Source organism: Myotis brandtii, unplaced genomic scaffold (assembly GCF_000412655.1).
Source record: "Myotis brandtii unplaced genomic scaffold, ASM41265v1 scaffold13, whole genome shotgun sequence".
NCBI lineage: Eukaryota > Metazoa > Chordata > Mammalia > Chiroptera > Vespertilionidae > Myotis > Myotis brandtii.
In genome coordinates, this window is record NW_005354595.1 from 547,248 (window position 1) to 565,205 (window position 17,958).

At 48.4% G+C, this 17,958-nt stretch overlaps 1 long non-coding RNA gene across 2 annotated transcripts in view; it reads left to right on the forward strand.

The window, feature by feature from the left end:
- Positions 1 to 8,448, forward strand: part of LOC106724998 — a 21,128-nt gene extending 12,680 nt beyond the window's left edge. The window contains exons 1-3 of one of the 2 annotated variants that reach the window (XR_001360835.1): positions 1,964 to 2,032; positions 4,294 to 4,461; positions 8,000 to 8,448. This is a non-coding gene — a long non-coding RNA (uncharacterized LOC106724998). Of the gene's footprint in view, positions 1 to 1,963; positions 2,033 to 4,293; positions 4,462 to 7,999 lie in introns of those variants that run through there. The other variant, XR_001360834.1, reaches the window with a different exon arrangement.
- Positions 8,449 to 17,958: the final 9,510 nt, after the last annotated feature.

Below are 17,958 nucleotides of genomic sequence, written 5' to 3' on the forward strand. Positions count from 1 at the left end.
AAAAGGGGGGAAAGGGGGGGGGGGGAGGGGGGGGGGGGGGGTGGTGCGGTGGAAGGGGGCGCCTCAGGCTCTGTTTAAGTTGCTCAGCCAACACCCGTGACTGTTCTGCTCTTACTATGGCGCAGCCTTGTGTGGCCCTGGGAGACGTGATCTACACACTCGTCTTGGCCGCAACCTTGACATTGTCTCTATCCTGCTGATAACAAAATGTGAGAGAACCTCACTGCTGAGTGAAACCCCTAGAGCAGTGGTTCTCAACCTTCTGGCCCTTTAAATACAGTTCCTCATGTTGTGACCCAACCATAAAATTATTTTCGTTGCTACTTCATAACTGTAATGTTGCTACTGTTGTGAATCGTAATGTAAATATCTGATATGCAGGATGGTCTTAGGCGACCCCTGTGAAAGGGTCGTTCGACCGCCAAAGGGGTTGCGACCCACAGGTTGAGAACCGCTGCCCTAGAGTTTGCTTGCTTGTCAATTTTCCCCTCGTCCCCTCCGCCTCCCCCACTTCATTTCCTGAGCTGTAAACAGGCAAGAGAAGAGCAGCTGCCTGGCGGGAGGGGGACAGAGAACTCTGCCACACCAGCACATCCTGTTATTGTGAATCGTGAGTCCTGCTCCGACATCTGCTGTCCTACAGTCCTTCCCTTTTCTGGCCCGTGGTCAGGGGAGATTGGATGAATGGAGCTCTACGTTTGTATTTTTTAGGGGAAGAGCCTGGGTTGCGCGTACTCAGAAAATCATGAGCTTGGTACCAGCACTGGATTGGAATTCCAGTTCTAATACCGAACTTCAGTTTCCTGTTTTACCCGGAAATAAATGAAAATGCTGAACTCATAGTCACATCTGAGGGCCACACGCGATCATGGAAAAGGGCCCAGCTCTTCTCCTGACTGTTAGTAGGCACTCAAGAAAGTCTAGTTCTTCCTTTCCCCAGCCTCCACTCTCTCCCCAAGGGTTTCATTTTTAGCACTAAATTCAGACTAAGCATTTGAGCATGAACTAGTCCCTGTATGTTGCGGTGCTCACAGTGGAGCGGGTGGGTTAAGTGTGGCATGTCATTACAAATGTGGGATTCAGCCCAGCTGGCGTTGCTCAGTGGTTGAGTGTCGACCTATGAACCAGGAGGTCACAGTTGGATTCCCAGTCAGGCCACATGCCTGGATGGTGGGCTCAATCCCCCAGTGTGGGGTGTGCGGGAGGCAGCCGGTCAATGATTCTCTCCCATCATTAATGTTTCTATCTCTCTCTCCCATCCTCTCTCTGAAATCAATACAAATATTTTTTAAAAATCTGGATACCTGAAGGTAACACAGGGTCTCGTTGTTGCTTTTATTTACGTCCTTGTGAGATTACTGGGCACTGAAAGTATGTTCCCCCAACTTGGCTGGGACAACCCGGACCTTCTGACTTATGACGGGTCTTCACCCCACAGCAGCCCACTGGCAGCTTCAGGGGTGTCTGAACCGACACAGGAGGACGGTGACAGGTGAGGGGTGATGGCTGCATTTGAAAGCTGAATGTCGTGTATTGTCCATTCTCCCCTCAAATAAGCAGTGAGGCCCTCTATTGCACTACCGTGGTATCAAGGTTTGCTCTTTGCAAAAACACTTCCATATGTGTTACCTTACTTCCTCCTAATAATTCTGTGAGATAAGTGGTGATTATCTCTAATTTACAGAAAATATAAAACCAGAAGTTATACAACTAAAACTTAGAAAAGATGGGACTAGATTTAAAAAAATATTAGCAGCTTAGCCTGTGCAAAGTTGTTGAACCTTTTCCCATGGAACATTTATTATCTTCTCCCCAACTCCCACCCTCCCCACTCCTCGCCCCTTCACTTTCTCCTGTAACAAAGTCCACTGTTTTCCCGGTTAAACACTGGGCTCTATGCCCTCTAGTCTCCACATTCCCCAAGCGTTTCCTCTCAGTTAGGCTTTTTCTACGGGGTAGAAGCGGGCTGCAGTTCAGCTTGAATAGAGACAAGGTCAACAATACTTGAAAGGAACCGGCATTGTGCCCTCAGGTTTGTAGGGTAACCTGAACTTTTTGCATTTTTAGATGGAGAAAGGGGTCAAAGAGCTCTGCCAAGCTGGAAGTGTAGGCCAATGGCCTTGCTCTACGAGACCTTTCCTGCTTCGGGGCTGCTGAAGTGAGGAGTGAAGCTTTGGGGGCATGAGGGGGAGTGTCAGGGGCGGGGGGAGCTTGGCAGAGGCAAGAATTGTGTATTTCATATTCCTGAGCACACAGCAGTTTATGGTCTTTGTTAATGATTTCTAAATCTTCACGTCAGTAATTAAGTCCTTTAAACTTAGGATAAATGTAATTATTTGTGTTGCCTTATTTTTTTTAATAACTAGATTTGCCAGAAATTTGTTTCTTTGTTTTTTGTTTTCCCAAAGAAACAGCTCTTGGGTTTCTTATCTGTTTCATCCCGTTTTGTTCATCGTGATTGCTTTAGGGTAGATTTTGTTTAAATCTCTGTCATTAAATGTTAACACATTATTGTTATTCTTTGGTGATAAAAAGCATTATTTAATGGCAGCATCTTGTTAGTTCTACTAGAGGCCCGATGCACGAAATTCGTGCAAGAGTAGGCCTTCCTTCCCCTGGGTGCCAGAGGGCTGCCGGCACCGGCTTCCCTCTGGCGCCCAGGACCCAGGCTTCCCTCACAGCCCTGGCTTCGTCCAGAAGGTCATCCAGAAGGACGTCTGGTCTAATTAGCATATTACACTTTTATTATTATAGATTATTAGTTCTACTAGAGGCCCGATGCACAAAATTCGCGCAAGAGTAGGCCTTCCTTCCCCTGGGTGCCAGAGGGCTGCCGGCACCGGCTTCCCTCTGGCGCCCAGGACCCAGGCTTCCCTCACAGCCCTGGCTTCGTCCAGAAGGTCATCCAGAAGGACGTCTGGTCTAATTAGCATATTACACTTTTATTATTATAGATTTTCTAAATAGTTTGCAACACTATTCTAATGTTCGAAGGGGCAAAAGTCTTTTCTAGTTCCCAATAGATAGATATTAAAAAATCACTCAGACTTAACAGAACTCAACTGGGGCAGTGGTTTGGGTGAGTAACGGGGCTTTTTCCCTTCTCACAGACATCGGTACTGGCAGCTGTGGGGCAGCTGGTGTCAATGAGGAAGCAGGCCTGGGCCAGATGGCCTTTCCTTGTGGTCTTATGCCATCACCTCCGCCCCACCCCCACCCCCCAAAAATAACTGGAGCACATGGTCAATCTAAGACTGGGGTGGTACACTTCTTGCTGAGCATGAGGTCCTCAGGGCTCCCTAAAAAACCTTAGGAAGAGTGAGAGGAGGTGGGGCCTGAGAGGAGGTAGGGACCAGGGAGTACAGAGTAGGAAGAAAGGGATGGAAGGTGGGCGATGGCGGAGGTGGGGGGGAAGGGGCGGTAGGAGAATTTGCCTCTCCCGTGACTGAGGCCTGGGAGGCCTGATTAGACATGACATCTCTCAAGCACTGACACGAGTCATTTTGGGGCCAGAACGGCCTGAATCCTCTGAGCCTGTCCGGCCTGCAAATTAGGTTTGCGAAGGGGCAGGGAGAGATTGTTCTGAGCAGGGCCTTTCTCACGTGTTGTGTGGGTGAGCGCTTCTGCTGTGCCTTCGATTGTGAGGGGCCTTGCGTTTCTATCGATGACAAAGGATTCATCACTGCTGGAGAGAGACTCCTCCCTGTCTGGCTGATAGAGGCTCTGAGAGGTCAAGGACAGGATAGTGTTTAGGAGGTCTCACCGCTCCACCCCTGAGGATTGCTATGGAGAAATGTCATCACACTACAGTCAGGTTCTCAACCTTTCCAAACTGGGAACCTGGGAAAGGACTTGGCTTACAGGAGGGAACCTAATCATGGACACAGGGCATGACACTGAGGGTGGCAGTCCAACTCCTCTTACTCCAGGGTTCTATATTCTGGGCCCCAGGACTGGCTTACAGATGTCACTGAATTGTGCAAGGGCTATAAGACAGATGGGTGAGGCCCTGGCTGGTGTGGCTCAGTCGGTTGGGCATCGTCCCCATGCACCGAAAGGTCCCGGTTTGATTCTTGGTCAGGGCATATGCCTGGGTTGTGGCCTCCATGTGCAGGAGGCAGCCCATTGATGTATCTCTCGCATTGATGTTTCTTTTTCTCTGTCCCTCCCCCTTCCTCTCCCTCTCTAAAAATCAATTTTTAAAAAGTCTTTAAAAAAAAAGAGGAATGAGAAAGGTGAGAGACTGCACCCTGAGGAAGGCTAGAGATGCATTTTATCTCTGTGTTCTCACAGTCCTAGGCCCTGATTGAAACAGACCAAATGGGTACAGACGATCCTAGGCACGTGAGAAGACCCTCCACTCATCACCATCAGGGAAGTGCAGATCGAAGGCACACCGAGAGACCAGCTCCTTCCCACGCGGATGGCTGCAATAACAAATAAGGACGACAGCAGCTGGTGGTGAGGATGCACCAAAATGGGAACCCTCGTGTATTGCTGGTAGGGATGTAAAATGGTGCAGCCACTTGGGAACACGGTTTGGCAATTTCACAAAATGTTTACTGTAGAATTACCATGCGGCCCAACATGGTAGACAGGACCAGGGTCTCCCCAAAGGAGTCCACATTCTCATTCTCAGAATCTGTGAACACACTGCCTGACCCGGCCAAGGGGACTTCCACAGATGCCATTAACTGAAGGATTTTGAGGTAAAGGGATTATCCTGGATTAACTGCATGGGCCCAATGTAATCACAAGAGCCGTGAGCCAAGGAATGCGGGCAGCTGCAAAGGCAAGGAATGCATTATCCCCCGGTTCCCAGAAGGAGCAGAGCTCGGTTGACACCTTGATCTTAGCCCATAAGACCCATTCTGACTTCTGGCCTCCAGAATTTTAAGATAAATTTGTGTCGTTTTAAGCCACTGGTTTGTGATACAGTAGAAATAGGAAGCTAATATACCTCATTATGTCACTCTTAGGTATCTACCTAGGTGCTAGGAGAAATAGAACATATATCTACACAAATCATGTATACAAACATTCACGGCAGCATTATTCATCATAGCCAAAAGACGAAGCGAGTGGGGAGTTTCTGTAAAGGAGCACAAGGTTTCTTTTTGGGGTGATAGACATATTCTCAAGTTAGATTGTGGTGATGGAAGAGCAATTCTGTAAATGCACCAAAGCCATCGATCTTAAATGGGTGAGTTTTTTGGTATGTAAATTATACCTCAACAAAGTATTAATTACATTTTTTTTTTAAAAAAAGATCCTACACACAGCATTCCTTTGATCCTTAAAGGTAATGCCTACTTTCCCTCTTCAGTGTTTCTTTTTGAGGGGTCGGAAGGACAATGTCCTGACCTTTGAGTCGTGGACGTCTCACATATCTTTCTTCCAGCAAGAATTCCAAGCAGCCTGGTACTGATCTCCTCCTTAGAGATCTTGCTGTGGAGAGGAGTTTGTGAATGCATGTTGGACACCTAGTATTTTAAGGAAGATGGTGCTGAGAGGGTTAACTTGAAACGCGGGCAGGCAGGGCAGGGGTCCGGTGGGGAAACAAAGGCAGGTAGAACATAGGAGAGGCAGACATGGCAGTTTGAGCAGCTTAACCACAGAAACCAACCAAGCAGAACTCAAAGCAAGAAGCGTGGGAAAACAAGGAGGGCCTGGAGCAACAAGGTGTATGCACACACAGAAACGGAGAAAGTTCAGGCCCTTTGCTGGGTAAGAACAATGAGGGAATCAATCAGGTGAGGACACAGATAGACACAGAGCAGGCTTGTAGCACAAATATACCCTGGACTACAAGGCTTGAGGGGGCAGCCCATTACTGGGCTTCCCCTCCCCATGCAGGGAGTTTGACTCTGCTTGTAGTAATCTTTCCACACTTTTGCTTAAATCTTCTGGTCCATGGAGCTCATTCTTCGGCGTTGCAAGACACGACCCCAGGGAAAAAATACTCGGCTCGCTGTTCCGGTTATCAGTGCTAAGAAAAATGAGAAAGCTAAAGCAAGAAGAGAATTTGGGGTAGAGTGCCCTGTCTGCTGTTGCTTGGGCAAGATATGATGGTGACAGCTGGTGTTTTACTTAGAATAAAGAATTCAGTGGAAATTACTGGGAACCAGTCTTTTCATTTAAATAAACGTTTAGTAAATCACAATAGTAGATTTCTGTCTCTGGTTAAAGCTTCCTCCGAGAAATCAACGCAATCAAAATAACATCTATCTGTGCATGCACACACCTGCCCACTTGTCCTAGTCAAAAAGAAAATGGCCCAACTGGTTTGGCTCAGTGGATAGAGCATTGGCCTGCAGACTGAAGGGTCCTGGGTTCGATTCCGGTCAAGGGCACATGCCCGGGTTGCGGGTTTGATCCCCAGTAGGGGGCGTGCAAGAGGCAGCCAACCAATGATTCTCATCATTGATGTTTCTCTCTCCCTTTCCCTTTCCCTCTCCCTTTCCCATCCTCTCTGAAATCAATAAAAACATATTGAAAAAAGAAAATGAACCACAGTGCTGGGCCTTGGCCGAAGCACCATGTTGTTGATCAAAGTCTCCCTTTGATGTGCGCTGAACAGCTTCCAGAGAGTGTGTGGAAATTCTAGGGTTCGCAAGAAACCTTAAGAGATGGGAAGTTATTGTTGTACAGCCTTTAGACTTCAAAGGTGACCTTAAGCTTGAAAATCATAAATCTGAAATTTGAGATGTGAAAAGAGTATTTGTGCAGAAGAGAACGTAAACTCTCTGACATTTCCCAAGATTGGTTTGAATCAGGATATTCTGTCTTAAAATGATTTGCTTTGAGTATTTTATTTACTCATATTATTCTAAAATAGATTTAACCAAAGTCAGCTATGAACACCAAAGGCTCTACGTAAAACTCTTGATTCACAGGTGACCCTTCTTTCATAGTTTTCTTTTTTAAATATATTTTTTTATTGATTTCAGAGAGGAAGGGAGAGGGAAAGAGAAATAGAAATATCAAAGATGAGAGAGAATCATTGACTGGCAGCCTCCTGCACGCCCCACACCAGGATCAAGCTGCAACCCGGGCATGTGCCCTGACCAGGAATCAAACCGTGACCTTCTGGTTCATAGGTCGATGGTCAACCACTGAGTCATGCCGGCTGGGCAACTTCTTTCATAGTTTTCTACGCCTTTCTCTTTTGGGGGAGAGAACTGTACATGCAACATGTATGCTGCTTGTTAGGAGATGGTGGGGAAATCTGGGTGACCCCTGATTGTCGGTGGACAGGAAGCATAGGCTGTCTCCTTTCTGAGCCCCACTCAACGGGAAACCTCATAGCCAAAGGCTGAGTAGAAACAGATGCCACAGCCCTGGCTCTTCCCATGATGCTCCCTGCTCAACAGGGAGCTACCCAGAAGCTGACTCTGGCCCCTGTCCCGGCATGCCTCCCCCAACAGGCCTCCCCCATATGCAGGCCTGGGATTAGTTCACAAGGGATGGATTCCACTTTATGGGCCAGAGAGGAGCTCAAGGACCAGGGAGGAAGCTGCTTTCTTCCACAAGTTTCGTCAATGTGGGTACCGCTGGCAGCTGCAGTGGCACTTCCTCGAATGTGGGTTTCTGAGAAATAGAAAGTGGATGGTCTAGCATGTGTCACCTGCTCGTGTCCTCTGCTCTGACTGATGGCATGCCTTCTTCATGAGAGCCTTGGGGTTCCAACTCCTTGCTCTGAACAGTAAGTCCTAGACGACAATGTATGTGAAACCAAAGGGGATGTAGGAGAAGGGTACGAAGGCTTGGAGGACACACGGGTCCCGCACAGAACTTTGGGAGGTGGGTACAGAAGTGTCAGGAGGCGGCCTTACTGCTCCGTCCCCGGTGGTGCCATCACTCCATCAATGCCCAGCTCCCTCAGGACCGTAACCACTCTCTCTTAGATGGTGAGGGACCCTTTCCCACCAGGTATGTTATTAATTCTCGGCCTCATTTTAAAGATAATAATACAGGTTTCATAAACCTTCTTTCCCAGGCTGTTCCTGCTGTGACTTTGCTTCTAGAAGGTAGCGCTGCTTCATTTCCTGCGTGTCTCTACACTGTGACCGACAAGCCTACAGGCCCTCCTTCAGACACGGGCAGAGTGTGGTCACCTCAGCTCCAAGCAGCCTGTCTTTCTGACCACTCAGCTCACCAACTCAACCTGTACTTTTCCATTCTGCCCCGAGAGAATTCTTCCAACCTGTACTGGAATTAAATCCTAAATATATGAATAGCCAAGACAGTTCAGTAATAATGTTCATAGCTAACAGTTACTGAGCTCCTACTGTGTGTCAAACACTGGTCTAGGCACTCTATAGGAGTGACCTGTTTCACCCTCTCAACACTGATACAACCCTATTTCACCGATTCTAAGATATGAATTATTTTTCACATTTTAACATCTCCAAGATCTTATAATAAATAGGACGTTTAGTTTCATTGACGGCATTTTTTTCCTTCTCGGTGATATGTAAAATGATGCTGTGTTTTGCCATAACGATGTCTTAGATTTGATTAAAATAACTCAATGCGCTACAGTGAATTGAGTTTGGGAACTACTAAGTTAAAGAAGTTTTGATGTCTCGTTGTGGGGTTCTTTGATATTTTAAGGCCTCAGCAGGAATAAACATGTACTCTAATACCATATCCCTACTTTATTCTTATGAAAAACACTGGATTTTTCCTTTGGTGAGGGCAATGCTCATTGGCAAACTTCATTTTGTTACTGGGCAGGAGCAGTCAACTTGACAAATGGTGTGTGTGTTTTTAAAGAATAGTTTATTGATTTCTTAGAGAGAGGGGAAGGGAAAAGAGCGAAACATCAATGTGAGAGCACAACATCAATCAGCTGCCTCCCACATGCACTCCCCTCCCCCCCCAACTTTCAGAGATCTAGTTCACAACCTGTGCATGTACCCTGACCGGGAATTGAACTAGCAACTTCTCCGTGCACAGGACGACGTCCAACCAACTGAGCCACACCAGCCAGGGATGCCTTTTGTTTTGAAAGGCAAGGTAGTACAGAGGTTAAATCACCAACTTTAGAACCAAACTTCCTGGGCTTAGAGTCTGGCTTTGTTCCTAACTAGCTGTGTGACCTTGGGTTAGTTACTTAATCTCTCTGTGCCTTTTTCCTTATCTGTAAAATGGTGATACTAGTAATGCCTCTCTCAATGGATTGGTGTGAATATTAAATTACTGATATATGTAGAATACATTAAACAGTGCCTACAAACAAACACAAAAATATTTGCTATGGCTCAGTGCCCTCAGTGGTAGTTGCATCACTGCCACTAGAGGGAGCTGTTAGCCTTAGGGCCGTGATGGTTCCCCTTAATAATAGGTACATGATTTCTGAGCTGGGGAACTCAGCCCTGGGGAAAAAAACAAAACAAAACAACAACCCTGTTCTCTCCCTCATTTAAATAAGAAGAACCTGTAATTGTAGGAGAATTGACCCGCCACGGTGCAGGGAAAGGGCAGGGTGAGGCCAGCCCAGGAGAGACCCAGCCAGCCAGAGCTGTCATGTCAAACATGAGCTGGAGGTTGGGATAAATTGGGACCGCAGGGCCAACAAGGACAACTGTAGAAACTTGGTTTTTGAGAGAGTAGTATGCCTTTATCCCAGGCCGTGCTCCCTGGAGGCCGCCAGAGAAGAACCTGTGGTGGTGGTGTGAGGAAAGAGAGAACCAGCGCTTGAATCCTGCATGAGGGAGCCTGCAGAGCCAAGAGCCTAAACAGCAAGTCCATGGGGTCAAGGGGAGAACTGAGATGAGACACAAGGCCAAGGTCTGAATGTGAGACCAGGCCCTCAGGTGGGGGAGGAGCATCTGAGGAGAATGCAGCAGGAAGGAGCGCGGTATGAGGCCTGCATGCAGAGCCCTGGGTAGGAGGCGAGCTCCTGGGGCCACCGAGCCCTTGGGGCTCTCCTCTGCATCCTCCTCCCCTGATGTTCGACTCACAGGGAATGCCTGCAGCCTAATGGGCCCATATCAATTCTCTCTCTCTCTCTCTCTCTCTCTCTCTCTCTCAAGCTGTCTACAGCCTAAGGAGCCCAGACCAGCCCTGCCTCTCTTCTCACCAGTTCATTTGCTGCTTTCTTTGCGGAAATCAATCTGTTTCACACCTGGTGGCTCCGAGGGGGTTAGTCCACAGCCAGGGGCTCCCATCTCAATGGATTTCATTAATGTATGTCCTGGGCTGCCTCCCCCTCTCTGCACTGTCACACCCTGAATCCTGGGGTTGCCGGAGCCTCCTCTGTGTGCAGAGTGAGTGTGAGGCAGGGAGCTGTGGGGGTGAGAGAGAGCATCTGAACTGTGACTTAGACGGAATATTCCGCTCACCAAATGGGTGAGGGCCCGGAGCAAATAGATCTTATTTATAGAAAGGAAGAAGTGACATTTCTTAATGCCAGCATCAGGCAGAAAAACTCACATCAACTGTATTGGTTCCCCAAAACTGCCTGTACTCAGAAGAGGCTGCTTTGTGGTCGAATTTGCAAGGCCCTGCTGGAAGGTTCCTACTGCCCCGGAAATGCTTCCCCCGCCACTCATCCCTGCCTGGCATTTTCGTCACTTAGCGTTATTCCTGTTTTTCAGGTATTTCCTTGGGAAGAGGAAACCATTACCACGCATCACTTGACTGGTCCAACAGGGAGCTGGGCCGAGGGCTGCCCTCATTGGGTGACTTTGCCCTTCGTGGTTTCTTCTCTGTATTTGGTGGAAGAGCTGCACCAGGAGCCTGTTGTCTCATATATTTTCTCTCCGGCTCAAGCGCCACTGGGGGCCAGGGCGCAGTGGTGTGCAGCCACCTCCCCGGGCACTGCCTCCCTGCTGCCCGGAGTGCCCTGTCATTGGAGTTGTGGAGAGAGGCTACAGTGTTTGGACAGGTTCAAGCCTTGGACTGATGAGAGGGCACAGTCCTCTCATGGCCACGTGCAAGTCCCAGCTTGGAGGGCAGGGCCCTCCCAGCACAATTATAGCCAACAGCTGTAGTTGTAAGCGTGAACCTATGGTCTGAACACGCAGCCCCATGTGCCTGAGTGATGTGGGCTTGATAGAGTTCAGGTGCATGTAGTTGAGTAGGATGGAAACCCATGAGGATGTTGTAAACATCTTGACCACGCCCTTACCTTGCCTCGTGGCATCTGCTATAAAATAAAGACTCGGCGGCTTGTAGGTGACGCTGTCTCTCCATCAGAGAAGCAGCGTCCCACCGAGACCCAGCTTTTCTTCTCTTGTCTGTCTTTTCTAAATCCTCCTCCGCCCCCACTCAGGTTCACCCTTGGCCGTGTTGGCGCGGCACAGAAGTCCCCTGTCATCGGGGAAGCTGCTCCCGGCCACTGACCACTGACCACTGTGCATCCGCAGTGACAGAGATGATGCAAACACAGTGGGTCCATGAGTCCCATAGCCCGCCCTTGCCTCCTGGCCTCTCTCCTCCATATTAGGGGATGGGGCACACTTCCCAAGCCTCCTCTTCATTTTTAAAAATATATATATTTTTTATTGATTTCAGAGAGGAAGAGAGAGGGAGAGAGAGATAGAAACATCAATGATGAGAGAATCATTGATCGGCTGCCTCCTGCATGCACCCTACTGGGGATCGAGCCCGCAACCCAGGCATGTGCCCTTGACCAGAATCGAACCCTGGGCCCTTCAGTCCTCAGGCTGACACTCTATCCACTGAGCCAAAACGGCTAGGGCTCCTCTTCATTTGTTCATGGATAGCGTAACCCCCTTTTCGGGATGTGGAATTGTGAGTTGCCTACTAGAAACCTCCTCCCATTAGTCTTCTCTACTTCCATCCGCTCAGGCCAGAAATCTCAGCATTGTTCCCGACCCCTCCCTTCCTCCTACCCTCCACATCCAGCCCATCAGCAGGGCCTGTCAGCTCCATCTTCATTAGGCGTCTCAAAGCACAATGGACACATTTTACTCTGGTAACCAGAAAAAATAAGCTCTGGTGTGCAAGCAGGCTCGTGCGCACAAGGCGGTTTGCTTGTTGGCAGTTTTTCTAGTTGAAAGGGTTTTAGAGAACGTGGGAAGTGGAGGTAAGGGTTTGACGGGGTAGGAACAAGAGTTTAGGTCTCAGGGTTTGAAAGGGGGATGAAAAAAGCACCATATTTTCCACTCCTGCTCTGCCCCAAGAAAAAGGCTGCTGAGAAGGGCATGTGTAGGCTGCGTGCCTACATGTACCTCACTTTTAGGTTAAAAGCGCAGGTGACCTGGACTTCCTACAGGCCCATAGGTGGAGGGTAGCGGTCTGCCAGGTGGTGTTGATAACCTGGCGGTATCCTGGCGGCCCCCCTGGAGGCAGAGAGGCGGCCAGAGGGCAGGAGACTGATGGTGGTGAGATCATGCTCCTTGGGGCTGTCGTTCGAGGGTTGGTCTCCTTCAGGGTAGGGTCTCTCTCAGACCATGCCCAGGAGGGGCCTTCCCAGAGGAAGCAGGTGTGGGCCGAGGAGATGCAGGGTGGAGAAGAGTTGTTACGTCCACGAGACCGTGAGCCCCTGGGAGCTGGGTGGAGGCTGGCTCATTTGAGGGTCCAATGAGAAGGTTTTTCTTTCTTGTCCGAAGGCTGGGGTCATTCTAGGGGCACAGATAGGGGCCCTGATATGGTAAGTACCAGGTGCCAGATTCTAGCTGGGAGGAACATATGCCCCCTCAGCCGGGGGTGGGGGTGGGGGGCAGACAGCTGCCTCGGGTTCCATGCAGAGGACTCCCAAGTGGTTAGACCTCAAAGGAAACCCTCCTGCAGAGCTCCCCTCCGTCCTCAACCCCTCCGCTTAGGAAGGGATATGGAAAAGGAGGTGAGGACATGGGACTTTTTTCAACTCCTATTACCAGGGCCTTGGGGCTGGGGGAATTGGGGCTATGTTGTTTAATGGTAAAAACTTGCAACTCAGATAAATAAGTCCTGGAAAGCTAATGCACAGTATAGTGATTATAGTCAAAACTTCAAAGTTAAGAAAAAAAAAAAAGAAATGAAATCCATTTACATTGTAAGTCTTTGGAGTCTCATTTCCTCGGTTCGAATTCCAGCTCTAGCACTCATTAGCTGGTGACTTGGGGCAACTTGCATAACCTTTCTAACACTGTTTTTTTGTTTTGTTTTTTGTTTTGTTTCATTTTAAAGATGAAGGCAATAATATTACATGCCTTGTAGATTTGTTATAGCATCAAAGGAGACGATAAAGTGGCCGGTATAATGCCTGGTCAAACTAAATAAATGCTCAATAAAGGTTAGCCATGAGGATCACCCCACAAGGCGGTGATCTGGGTTGTCGCTCTGGATCCTGAGGAACACGTGAGAGGGAAGAGTCCCAAGCTGGTGCACGTGACAGCAAAGGATTTTCCCTGGTGCCCCCTCTCCCCACTATGACATCTGCACGATGCGGGGAACTGTGCCCAGGATGAGGCTGAAGGGGCAGCATCCCAGGGACCTAAAGTTGCTCACACTCTGCCCCTATCCCAGCCTCCGGGGCCCCCAGGTTTGCTGTGCACCAGAAATGGGGAAGCACAAACTTCCAGAAAAATCATAGTGAAAGAAAATCGACCTCAGGACGTTGGTTAGAGGTTGGCTAAAATTAACTTTGGCCCAAAGAGAGAGACATGTGGCCAGAAGAAAGAGACGTAGCAGCTTGTTGTCCGGTCTGGGGGCCTGGTTCTTTCATCTTGGCTCCCACCTCCCCAAACGGTGGATGGCTCATCTCCATGGGACAGGCAGGCTGGTGGGGAGCCCGGAGGAGGGGGGCGGGGTGTGTATGAAGGCTCCCCTCTGGGCTCACGATGTGGGGTTTGGTAGACCTGGGTCACCTGCGCTAGCCACCTGCATTGCCCACCGAGCAGAGGAAGCAGACAGGAAGAGAAACCGAACAGACGTGGAGGAGGAAGGTCATGCACTGTGGCTGGTGACGATGCTGGTTTGGCACCGTCAAGGCTAATAACCAGCTGCATTTATGAGACATCTTACCTTCTGATAACCTCCGAGCAGGCCACATGCCCTGACTTTCCCATAAATGGGGGAAGTGAGGTGGGAACTGAGTCATGGTTAGGACCTGTGGAGCCGGTCTTTCAAACCAGCCGTGCCCACAGGAGGGAACCCCCCCCCGCAGGCCTCCCTCCTGCTTGGCCCTCGGGCCTCAGCCCTTGGTGGCTTCTCATTAGCCGGCTGCCTCCCCAAGGCTGTGCTCTTTCTAGCATATTCGGTAGAACTGCCCGGAGAGACGTCTGTGCCCCTGGCCTCAGGGGAGCTGTGGCTCAGGCCTCCGCGGACTCGCTCAGTGCTTCATGGCTCAGTACACAGGGCACCAGGCTGCTGGGGCCGAAGGATGGAAGGAGCAGAGGGATTTCCCACAGTCCCTGCCGCATCCTTGCTTCACTCACAAGCATCCCTCACACGTATCTACCACACACTTGCTTTCTGCCCCGCACTGTGCTTGGAAAACAGACGATATAGAAGCAATTAAGGACCCGATTTCTCCCTACAAAGAGCTTTCAGGCTAATAGGGGAGACCCAGGACTTCCAGGGGACACTGGGTTGAGGACATACCTAAAGCAATATGTTTCCACGTGTAAGATGAGGTGGCTTGGATTTGCCCTCCCACAAAGAATTGGAGCAGGTTACTCAGAGCTGGGGGAGGCCCTGTGAGTAGGGCTGCTGGAATTCTTCTCCAGAAGGGAGACCTAGAGGGGAGCCATTGGCCAGAGTTGCTCATTTTGTCCCATTCAAATCCACACACCTGGAATACCATTCAGTAATAAAAAAGGAACAAAATATATACATGTTACATGGATGGACCTCAAAGACACGCTACGTGAAAGACGCCAGACACAAAAGGTCACATACTGAATCCTTCCATCGATATAGAAAATGTCCTGAAAAGGCCAATTCATAGAGGCAGAAAGCAGATTAGTGGTTGCCTGGGGTTGGGGCTAGAATTGGGGATAAACTATAACTGGGTATGAGAGATCTTATTGGGGTGGTGGAAATGTTTAAAACTGGAGTGTGGTGTTGGTTATACAAAATTACTAGTGAATTATTTTAGGGTCTCTAAATTTGTTTAAAAACACACACACACACACACACACAGACACACACACACACACACACACACACACACCTTGAGGAAGCCAGAAGCATAGCACCTTGTATACGAGGCCAAAGAGGAAATGAGCTCTAGCACAGATAGGATCTGTTTCCCACAGTGGCTACTTCCTCATCAAACTCGAGTGGCCAGGTGCCCAGTTCATGGTCTCAGAGTCACAAAAGTGGTTTGGATTAAAGAACTTGGGACAGGACAGTGAGTTTGGTTACCGTCTTCCTTAGAGGCAGGACTTGCAGGAAGAAGGCAGACCCAACCCCAGACTGTGGGGAGAGCAGCCCCGCCCACAGAGGCATCACACTAGAGCCCCCCTGGGAATGCAACACCTCAGTTGGCATTCCCTTAATAGAGGAGAGATCTTATTGGATGTTACTGTTTTCACATGGGACAGTGAAGAAGGCAGAGGTGATTTGGGAAATGAACGAGTTAAACCTCCTTGGAAGGGAAATAAGAAACCCAAAGGATGGGTGGGAGCAGTAGAGGTGGTGAAAAGAAGTAGATTCCAGATGATTTTAGCTTTCACTCATTTCCTAACTATGCGACCTGATGTCTCATAAAATGAGAACGCCTCTTAACCTCTCTAAGCTGCAGGCCACTCATCTGTGAAACGGTGGTGACCTAACCTATCCCAGAGGCTTCGTGAGAGGATTAGATGAGATCATGTGAAGCACTTAGCATGATATCTGATAGGCAGGTGCTTCGTTCAGGACGTCATTCAACTAATATTTTCTTAGTATATATTATGTGTTAGGCATTAAAGCGACATTGGCAAGTGCATAAACAAATAACATAATTTCATAGGGATAAAAGCTCTGAAAAAAAGTGAAAACTAATGGAATAGCGTGTAACTGTGCAGGGGAGGGGCAGGGCAGGAGATGAGTGATTTTAAATAGCAACGTCAGAAAAGAGAAGGCCTTTCTGAGGAATAACATCAGAGTAGAAACCCAAATAAGGAAAGGAGCCACCCATGCAGAGGTCCGGCAGGAAGAGTCCAGAGAGAGAGCATAGCAAGTACAAGGGCCCTAAAATGAGAACGAGTTTGGTCAGAGCCAGAACTAGGGGTGGGTGAGGGAAGTCCTCACATGCAGGGCGGAGCAAGTGCAGGAGTAGAGCCCGTCTTTATTTAAAATTTTGGTAGTTTATTCATCGTGGACTTTTTTTTGGGCATCAATTTTGAATTTTTAGTTGAGGTACAATTGACATATGGCGTTGTATTTGCTTTAGGAGCAGGTCTTTCACCAGGGGCTGCTCAACAGGAGGAGAATCCCTGCAGGCCTCTCTCCTGCTTGGTCCTGGGTCTTCCGTGGCTCCTCAGTCACTCACTACAACTTACTGATGTGCTATCTATATATTGCAAAATGGTCGCCATATAAGTCTAGTGAACATCTATCACCATAGATGGCTACATTTTTTTGCAATTTTGATTTTTTTAAAGTATTGCATCAACATGTTATTGATTGCAATAATGTTAAACAAATAAAATTCAATCAAGTCAATTTGAAGATCTAACTGGCTTTAATGAAGCGACTCCTGAATTGGGCAGCATGGCATCTAGCAACTAGAACTCTCAAGGGGTTGTACATAATGGAAGGTTTTATTGGCAGAAAGGGGGTGGGACTAAGAGTGGATTATTTCAGGCAAAGTTAATTTCCCATAGAAGACAGGAAGGTTTTTAGAGGAAGCAGGGTGGGGCCAGGGAGCTATTAGGGAAAGAAAACAAAGGGTTATTTGGGGACCCTGACATCTTTTCTTTGGGGGAAGAGAATGTGAAGGGTTTTATCATCCTCTTCTTTCTATTTTGGGGGTTGGGGGAATGGAGAGAACTCAAAGGACAGATTACCTACTGGTGCTTGGCCAGAAAATACAACCAGTCAATTAAAATTATGTTTCTGGGAGAGGTTGAAAATGCATTAGATTAGGTATTAAATCTACATCTGGTATCATGGGCTTTCAGCACAAGGGACGCCATTTTGGGCCTGTGATTTTTGTTTAACACTGAGTTTTGTTACCCCTTAAATTTTGCACCTAACACCTTGTAGTCCCTGCCCTGTGGGCAGAAAGAAGTGGAATGAAATGTTAGCCACCATTGATGTGGATGTTACTGTTAGGGATACTTTCTGTCAGAATTGGGATGAGCCCATGGGCAAGGCCTCTTATGAGTAAGTGATTCCATGTTTTAAGTGTGAGGTCAGGGTTATTGCAAAAATAATCTAATCGTAAATCTCTCCCAGTTTTCCTCTTTTTGGAAAAATCAAGAGCCCAGATTATACTCCGAGGTGTCTGCCAGATAAGCTCAGACACCCTGAGATTCCAAGTTCATCAGCTTCCCCTTGTAACCACGCAGAAACTTCATTTCTTTCATATGAACTTTTCTCCTTTCTCCCCTTTTAATTCAAACTGGCCTCATCCAGCACCCTGACTTGCCTGCTCCCTTCTCCGCTTCATGTCCCTTAATCATCAGCCCTCAAGACAATGAGGTTCTGGTCAGCATCAAATCATCTTAGGAACAAAACCTGGGTTCTATTGACCACAGATACAGTGTTTCAATCAAAGTAGAGATAGCATCTAGGCCTCAGTTGTGTTTCAGCTCCAGACTTAGAAAATTGGTGAAACCAGATGAAGCAACACCATGGCTGGCATCAGGACCAGATGCAATGATCGACTACCCCCTACCCCAGTGCCAACCAATCAGTAGAGACCAGGTCCCTAACCATGACCCTAACTGCCTTAGTCGCCATGATTAATGTCTTCCCCCTATATGACCCTTCCCCTGAAAGCCATTGGGGAGCCCAGTCTTTGAGCATTAGCTCATCTGTGACTCTGTGGTTTAGTGTCAACCCATGAAC